The 9,785-nt window shown below is 38.8% G+C and overlaps 1 non-coding gene across 1 annotated transcript; it reads left to right on the forward strand.

Moving 5' to 3' along the window:
* Positions 1-4,047: 4,047 nt before the first annotated feature.
* Positions 4,048-4,152, forward strand: LOC125454529 (U6 spliceosomal RNA). The gene has a single exon (XR_007248017.1). It is a non-coding gene; the product is annotated as a U6 spliceosomal RNA (small nuclear RNA).
* The last annotated feature ends 5,633 nt before the right edge of the window (positions 4,153-9,785 follow it).

A 9,785-nucleotide genomic window follows, 5' to 3' on the forward strand; every position in this document is an offset into this window, starting at 1 on the left:
CACCCCTGTAACTGTTCTTGTGAGTAATAGCAATATAAGGTCTATGCCTCCAGGCATGTAGAACATAGAACATAGAACATAGAACAGTACAGCACAGAACAGGCCCTTCAGCCCACAATGTTGTGCCGACCATTGATCCTCATGGATGCACCCTCAAATTTCTGTGACCATATGCATGTCCAGCAGTCTCTTAAATGACCCCAATGACCTTGCTTCCACAACTGCTGCTGGCAACGCATTCCATGCTCTCACAACTCTCTGCGTAAAGAACCTGCCTCTGACATCCCCTCTATACTTTCCACCAACCAGCTTAAAACTATGACCCCTCGTGCTAGCCATTTCTGCCCTGGGAAATAGTCTCTGGCTATCGACTCTATCTATGCCTCTCATTATCTTGTATACCTCAATTAGGTCCCCTCTCCTCCTCCTTTTCTCCAATGAAAAGAGACCGAGCTCAGTCAACCTCTCTTCATAAGATAAGCCCTCCAGTCCAGGCAGCATCCTGGTAAACCTCCTCTGAACCCTCTCCAAAGCATCCACATCTTTCCTATAATAGGGCGCCCAGAACTGTAATAAAGGAAATTTGAACAGACTAAATTCCATAATGAAATTTGAAAGATCACAATTTACCTTCTATTAAATATCAATAGCCATGGACCATGTGACTGAAACCGATTCACTGGTACTGAAATACTACCATCGATCTTCTATTTTGCATCATTGACCATTGATCACGTGTTTGAAGCTGGTTCTCCAATGCTAAATATATTTATCCGAAAACTCAGAAAAGAGGAGCAGCAGACTATAGAATAACACTGGCAAGGAACCGGCTGCTGAGAAAGGCTGAGCTATTTTTGGCTTTTAAAAAACCATGAGGCTGAAAGCAATTTTGAAAGCCTCTCAGTCCAATTCCACAGCTCTGAGTTCACCTGTAAATAAATTGGACCTTCTGATACAATAACCATGAGAGTCTGACTACATGTCAGCTGAGCAGTTCTGTCTACAAAGAACAGTACTGTAAATCTGGATATCTAACCCAGCTTTTTGAACTCATCTAAAGTACAAAAGTGGGAAAGAGCTTCCTTTTTTGGTGACCTATCAAAGACACATTGAGCTATGAAACTTCTTGTTTATCCCAATACTTGTAGAAATATACTTCCTTCTTTTATGACGTAACAGTAAGACCTTGGGGGCAGTATGTGAATGATTAATCCTTTGTTTAAACTCAATGAAATTAGTTGCTGGTGTTCTTAAATTGACCACACAATAACAGCAATTTTGAAATATCTACATTTTCAAATTAAACCATGCTGATTTTGGACAGATAGGATGAGAATTTGGGGTATCAGTTTATCTCTCCTCCCATGTTTGTAGCAGATATTGAAAGATGCATCAAGGAACAATTGGAACAGAAAGAGATGATAATTAGAAGCCAAAAGGGAAAAGTTCAATAGTTGAGCCTTTTTTTAAAACAACAGACTACAGCTGCAGGTTTTGCATAATAACGCGAGGAAGTAACGTGACTAGATTCCACACAAAAATGCTTGCAGCACTGTGGACTAAATTTGGCAAAAACTAATGCTCCTTAAAATTGAACAGCCATAGAACATAGAACATAGCTAATTGGTAGAACTTTACACACAAAACAAAACATTGGTTCCAAGCCACAAAACATGCTGACTGAACAGTGGATCTCCCTTCAGATTTGAAAGGGATAGTAGAAAACTGGAACTGAAACGGACTCGGATGCCCGAGTCAATGTTCACTGGGAGGGCAGGAGCTAGAATTAGAGTCTCAAGGTAAAGAGAGAGAAAGGGAAGATAGAGGGAACATGGTTCCCAGTTCAAAAAGCTGGAGGGGTGTTACAGGCACTAAAAGGTAGGGGGTTGAAATAGAACATAGCAGCTAGAGAAAACTTAGCTTAGTCCATTGGAAATTTCAATACCATTACCCAGGGAGAGAGAGTGATTCACTGAAGTATTCTCAATTTGTCCACAGTTTTGAAGGAGAGAATGTGGAAATCTTTTTTCAGCCTTTGAGACACTGGTACCTCAATTACAATTACATCTTGGACCCTCATAATACCAGGTCAATGAGTCAGAAGAACCCAAGAAGTTTATTTTATGCGGCCTGCTGATAATTATGCCATTCTTAATGAAAATAAAGGTTTCTATTCTCAATGCCAATGAATCCAAGCAGGAAACAAACTGCCAAAAATTGTACAATTCCTATAAAATATACTCTCAGTCCTCCCTTGAGTTTGAAAGAATTAAACAGCTTTTTCTTGACCTTTGAGTCTGTGTCCTCTGAATAGATTATATTTGCAAAGGCTTAAGGGAAACAATACTGCTAGAGGTGTTTAAAATTTGTTTCCCATACAGCATAAAACTCACAGAAAGGATCAAAGGTTTCCCAGAGATTCAGCATTCATGGCTAAAATTAAATTGATAAGCCTCAAAATCTAAGCAAATTTGAATCCAACAGCTCTTATCAACAATAAAAAGATTAAAAGGATGTAGAGGGAACAAGGATTTCAGACTTGCTACCTCTAAACAGGATAAACATCACCGTGCTAGGAAAGCAACACTTCTTGTAAAAATGTGACTGCAGAGTAAATGGCTTATCAGGGTTATGGTAGTCAGGGTGATGCTAAGCTTACACATAGTGGGAATAGACCCACTGATGGGGAAAGACTTGGTGAAAAACAGGCCCGCAGGTCAAATACAGGAATTGAAGAAACAGAAGAGAACAAGAAAGAAAGGGCTGTTCAGCTGCAGAATGCTAACAGCCCGAACATTGCAGGCAATAAAGCCAATGAATAGAAGAGAAATAGAAGAGAAGACAGAGAATTTTCCAAAGCCCTGGAGAGAGCTTTCTGAGATTGAAAGAATCAGAACAAAAGAAACATACAGGACAATAGATTTATAAGAAACTAAATAAGGGAATTTAAAATGAGCTGAGGAGGATAGCAGACAACTTTTCAAATTCCTAACTTACCAGATTCTGGGATGTGGAAATCCAGGAAAGGGTTAACAACTCTGCAGAGTTCACAGCAAAGCAGTGAGAGACATTTATATACTACAAGCTTCCAAACACAATCCAGTCTGGTAAAGCTTACCCTCTTAATAGAAGCCAGCGTGAGGTTTGAACTATCAACCTCAAGAATCACATATCTTATAAAGTCAGTATTCCTAAAATCCTGTGTGCCAAAATTAATAAACATTAACCAGATAAATGTTAACTGGGATTTGGAGTTGTAGAGTCATTGAGCTGCACAGCACAGAAACAGCCCCTTTGCTGCAACTCGTCCATGCCAACCAGATAACCTAAATTAATTTAGTTCCATTTGCCACCATTTGGCCCATATCCCTTTAAACTCTTCCTATTCATATGGTCATCCATTTAAATGTTGTAATTGCACCAGCCTCCACCACTTCCTCTGGCAGCTCATTCCACGCACACACTGCCCTCTGCATGAAAAATTACCCATTGGGTCTCTTTTAAATCTTTCCCCTCTCACCTTAAACCTACACCCTCTAGTTTTGGACACCACCACCCCGGGGAAAGTCCTTGTCTATTTATCCTATTCATGCCTGTCTTGATTTTATAAACCTCAATAAGGTCACCCCTCAGCTTCTGATGCTCCAGGGAAAATAGCCCCAGCCTATTCAGCCTCTCCCTAAAGCTCAAACTGTCCAACCCTGGCAATTTCTGAACTCTTTTGAGTTTAACAACATCCTTCCTATGTGCAACAGGGAAACTGAAGTAGTATGAGACTACAAAGTGTGTGAATCCAAATGTGGAAGAAGAGTGCACACATTCACTTGCACTTTCTTGCACGAGCAAACCATGTCAAAAAAGGAATTCAACCTGTTCCCCCAGGATAGCAGCATGTCATAGTGGTGTGCATCATGTCCTGCAAACATATGAGGATAATGTAACCTTTAATAGGGTAACTCTTTATAAATGAGCATGTATGAAGTATTAAAATGGCTGCTGGGAAGGATGGATGATCTTTGCATTATCAGCACCAAATGTTCAGAAAGTGTTTGCTTCAGCAGTACGTACACTAAAATTGGGACAATACAGAAAATATTAGCATTGTCGCTGTACAAAGATGCTGCACAAATTTGTGAAGCATTCTATATTAAGGGTCTCTTGTTATACGGTGGTAGCATCCCTACGTCTGAACCAGGAGGATTGGGTTCAAAGTCCAGCTCCAGAGGCCTGCAATAGCATCTCTGAACAGGTTAATTAGAACATACACGGAAAGTTCCAAACTAAACTATAATCCTCGTTTTAAATGACATACTTAGATGCCACTACTCTGTGGGATTCACACTTGCTACTGTTTGAAGGTCACTCCAAACAACAGAGCCTATGTTTCCAGGTTTGTAATGTAACAAAGGAAAGCTGATAAGACCACTTATCCACAAGTTGTGTGTGAAAGACTACATTTATCTCCTATTGGATATCAATGACCATTGATCTTGTGACTTCAAATGGTTCTCTGATGTCAAAAGGGCAGCATCAACCATCCATTGTGCATCAATGAATGCTGATAATTTGACTGAATTGGTTCTCCAATACTGAAATCCTTTTATCACAAATTTCAGAAGAAAACTGCAGAATAACACCAATAACACAACAGTTGCAAAGAAAGCCTGTGCCACTTTTGCCTTTCAAGGGCCTTAAGAGTTTTAAAATTCTTTTAGAAAGCTTCCCTACCCGATTTCAAAGCTCTGACTTCATCTGTAAAGGAAATGAACCTCATAATATAACAGCCACAAGTGCCTGCCTACATGACCTGGTGATCAGTATTTTCTTCAAAGGAACTCAGCAGTTAATCTGGATATCTATAAAACCATAAGACATAAAGAGTATAACTAGGCCATTCAGCCCATCAGGTCTGCTCTGCCATTAAATGAGATCATGCTGATAAAGCATTCCACAGACTCATTACACACTAAGAGAAGAAATTATTCCTCAATCTCTATTTTAAGTATATGACCCCTTGTTCTGAGATTATTCTATCTGGTCTGAGGCTCTCCCAGGAAAAGAAATAACGTTTCTGCATCTATCTTGTCAAGACCCTTTAAAACCTTGTATGTTTCAATAACGTCATCTCACATTCTTCTAAAGTCTACTGAGAACATGCCCAACCTACTCAATGGCTCCTTATAAACTAGCCCCTCCATCTCTGAATTAGCATAGTAAACCTTATTGGAGCTATCCACAATGCCAGAATATTTGTCCTTTGAGAAGGGATCTGAATCTGTTCACAGTATTCCAGCTGTTAGTGTTTTGTTTATTTTTATCAAAACCTTCCTACCTTTGTAATCCATTCCCTTTGAAACAAAGGCCAACATTCTATGTGTCTTCCCTATTACCTACAGAACTTGGGATAGTATCTTTTTGTAATTCATGCTCTGGGATCCCCAAATCCCTTGGTGCCATAGCTTTCTACAGTCTTTTTTCCATTTAAATAATATTCAACTCCTCATATTTTCCCACATTATACTTCATCTGCCAAGTTTTTTTCCATTGATTTAACTTGACTTTATCACCCTTCATGTCACCCCACCACTTGCCTTCCCACCTATTTTTATATCATCCAGAAACTTGGCTATAGGGCATTCGCTTCCTTCATCCAAATCATTAATGTATGTTGTATGTAATTGTGACCCCAGGGCTGATCCCTGTAACACTCCACCAGTTAGAGGCTGCCATACTAAAAATGTTCTCCTTATCCCAATTCTCAAACTTCTATTATTTAACCAATCCTTACCCCATGCTAATATATTCCATCCAACACCTTTGGCTCATACCTGATTAATTTAGCTAATGTCTTGTGCTTTACCAAATGCCTCTGAAAATATATTACATGCACAATTTTCCATATATCTATCTTGCTTGTTATATCTTCAAAGAATTCTAATAAATTTGTCTGGCTGATGTCCCCTTTGAGAAGCCATGCTGACTCTGCTTGATCCTATTATAAATTTCTAAATGCTCTGCTTTTAGATCCTTTGTAATAGGCTCTAACATTTTCCCAATAACAACCTTTAACCTAAATGACCTCTGGTGATTTTTTTTCTCCTTCCCTTTTTAAATGATGGTGCTACACTGGCAGTTTTCCAAAGTTCTGGACTCTTCCAGAATCTAAGGGATCTGAGAAGATTGCTACCAATGTCACTGCCATCTCCGTAGATACTTCCTTTAATGTCCCAGGAAGCATCCCATGAGGACCAGGGGACTTATTGGCCTTTACCCCATGAGTTTCCTAGAGCTTTTTCTTTAGTGATAGTTATTGAATTTATTTTCTTGCTTACTTTTGCCCATTGATTATTTTGTAATTTTGGGATGTTATTAGTGTCTTCCAACATGAGGACTGATGTGGCGGAATACCTCTACCATTTTCTAGTTCCTCATTATTATTCCCCATCATTTTTCTCTAAAAGGCCAGTGTTAACTTTGACCCCTATCTTCGTTTTCATAGATTTAAAGAAGCTCTCATATTTCATCTTGATATTATTTGCAGATTACCCTCAAAGTTTATCTCCTTCCTCTTTAATTTTGTGGTTGGTTTTACTTGGTTTATAAAATGCTTCCAATCCCCCGAATTGCCATTATTTTTTGCCACATTGTATGTTTTGTTTTCTTTCAACATGATACAATCTTTAACTTCCCTATTTAGCCACAGTTGGCTTTTCCCCATTCCAGATTTTTTCTACCTCATTGGAACATATCTTTTCTGTGAACTATGAACAGTTTTGTTTTAAAACTCCTCCTTTCACCCAGATAATTGTGGGTGGCTGGAATTTAATACCCAGCTTTGTGGGTGAAGTGGAAATCTTCAACTCCTTTAAAAGGGGCCTGAATCTGCACATGAAGTACTATAAACTAGAAGTCTACAAGCCAGAAGCTGGAAAGAATGATAAAATGGCCAGCTAATTTATTCAGATGGCACAGACAAAATGGGCTGAATGGCCTCTTTGTGTGCTCTAATTTTTCTATGCTTCTGGTTGCTAACGTTTGTATCAGAGGTGCTAATATATCATGAGTTACATTCTCAAAGCCTTGAAGAATCATAAACATCTCTAACAGATCTCACCCGATTTTTCTTCCTTTATTACAAAAGAAAGCCTTTAATCGTACTTTAACAAACACCTTTCACCCTTGGTGTGAATCCCTTCACTATGCTCTCAGTAAAACCTTTTAATATTACTAAGCCAAACCTGGAACACAAAGTAATGGAGATGTTGGATTGAGAATGTCACAAGGCCAGCGAGTTAAACAAATGAAAATAGTCCCAGCAAAAATTAAAGTGGAAATTTTATCTGCTGACCTAATGTACAGGCAGCATATATTGCGATACTGAAAAAAGTCAAAGAAATGAAATATTGATAATGAAATGAAATGAGGCTGAATATAAACTGTAGAATGTAACCTATGGAATTTATTTTCTGTTAAGAAGCACACTGCCAAGTAAGTAACCAACTGCTGTAAAGATTTAAAACATTGAAGCATGTTAAGTATCCTAACGTTCCCTAACAGAGATTATTCAAGAGATGGCATCATCATTTCAGGTGGGAATGTTCCCTAAGCCCAGAGTTTGAATTCAAGAATTTTCTCAGTAAATTGCTTGATGTCTCCATACCTCATTTTCCTAATTTAAGACTTTCTTAAAACCTAGCTCTTTGGTTGAGATTTGGACATCTGTGCGAATGTCGCTTTTATGGCTCAATCTCAAATTTGGTTTGATAATGTTCTTCTGATATGGTTTGGGATGTTTTACAACATTATGGGTGCTGTAAACATGCAAATTGTTGTTGGTTTTACTGATACTATTTCAAGATCATTCATGTGTCCCTGACTGCAATGTTGTTCCTGTATAAATCATCCTTCTGCCTCCCATACACATCTGAAAAAGGTGATAATAAGCATAAATGCTATGATTAAAAAGTGCTGTTTTCTGATTTACAACTGATATGCAATCTAAGCTATGGCAAATGTTGGCCTCTCTTATTGGCAGCCATTTGGGAACTCATTTTGCTAATTCTTCCACTATTCCATATCCTTTATGCTCTTAATTTTTCCAAGGTTCATGTGCGTGTGCACATTTCCAGACAATGTAAATCAATGCAATGTATTAAGAACATTGAATATAGGATATAGAACAGTACAGTATAGTACAGGCCCTTTGGCCCACAATGCTGTGCCAACCTATTATCCTACTAAGATCAATCTACCCTACATACCCTACATTTAACTACCTTCCATGTGCTTATCCAAGAATTACTTAAAAGTGTCTAAACTATCTGACTCCACTACCACCGCCAGCAGTGCTTTCCACAGGCCCACCACACTGTGTGAAGAACCTGCTTCTTGACATCTCCCCTATACCTTCCTCCAATTACCTTAAAATTATGCTCCATCATAATAGTCATTTTCGTCCTGGGAAAAAGACTCTGACTGTCCACTCTCTCTATGCCTCTCATCATCTTGTAAAACTCTATCAGGTCGCCTCTCATTCTTCTTCACTCCAATGAAAAAAACCCTAGCTCCCTCAACCTTTTCTCACAAGATCTGCCCTCCAGTCCAGGCAGCATCTTGGTAAAGCTCATCGGTACCCTCTCTAAAGCTTCCACACCTTTCACATAATGAGGTGACCAGAACTGAACACAATATTCCAAGTATGGTCTAACCAGAGTCTTGTACAGCTGCAACATAACCTCACGGTTCTTAAACTCAATTCCCCTACCAATGAAAGCCAACACACCATGCGCCTTCTTTACAACCCTATCGACTTGGGTTGCAACTTTGAGGGATCCATGGATGCGGACCCTAAGATCCCTTTGTTCCTCCACACTCCCAAGAATCCTGCCATCGCTGAGACAGAGCAGTGCATTTGGTACTGTGTAGATATATGCTTGCCTGTCTCAGCCTGGTAGAGAACGCCCAACCCACCACCACACCAGCACCACTTTCCCATTTGGCTGCAGTATAGAGGTGCATTCTAGTTTTAAAATTTCACATGCTGTGCATGTGCATCTCTCCCGGACATTTATTCTGAAAAATAAAAGAACAAAAGTAGCTTTCATACATTATAACATGGCTAAGTAATTAAAGGCTACCAGAGATCATGCAGTATGGTTTGAAAAGGCTATTAATCCAAAAATGTAGAAAGAACATGAAACATTGCAATTGATGTTTTATATAAGGTAAAATGAATATATTAATTAACCTTGCTCCCAAATGAAATTGTGAGCAAAAATGGAAAGAGCTTGAATGTTGGTGTAGAGCACTCAACATCCATAACACAGATGCAGTCAATAAAACAGCAGAGGTAAATCCATTATTGAACTGGTGAAAAGGAGCTCAAGCTATAGTAGGCAATTTGACATCACTTATTCAAGAAAAATGTGAAATGCAGCTTCAAGAAGCCGAATAATGTCAATCACTTCTCTGTGCAAAGGGAAAATGGGTTTGAAGTACTTTAATAGCCTTTCTATTATTTATTTATTTTTAACTGCACAAACTAGGTTTCTGCATGGGAAATGAAAGGGAATTCAATAAAGAAATGAAACCAAGTTCCATTAAGAAAGCTAAAAGATGTGAGACGTGTTACTCAAACACTTTGGATTCTCAGGAGCAGCAGATTTTCAGACTGACAGGACAGCTGAAATATTTTGAAAGCTGAAAATGACATTTAAAAGTAAACTGCAGCAATTTCAGGGAATGGAATGGTGGAAAAAGAAACAAATGATAAGGAAGGAAGCAGA

This window comes from Stegostoma tigrinum, chromosome 7 (assembly GCF_030684315.1).
Source record: "Stegostoma tigrinum isolate sSteTig4 chromosome 7, sSteTig4.hap1, whole genome shotgun sequence".
Lineage (NCBI taxonomy): Eukaryota > Metazoa > Chordata > Chondrichthyes > Orectolobiformes > Stegostomatidae > Stegostoma > Stegostoma tigrinum.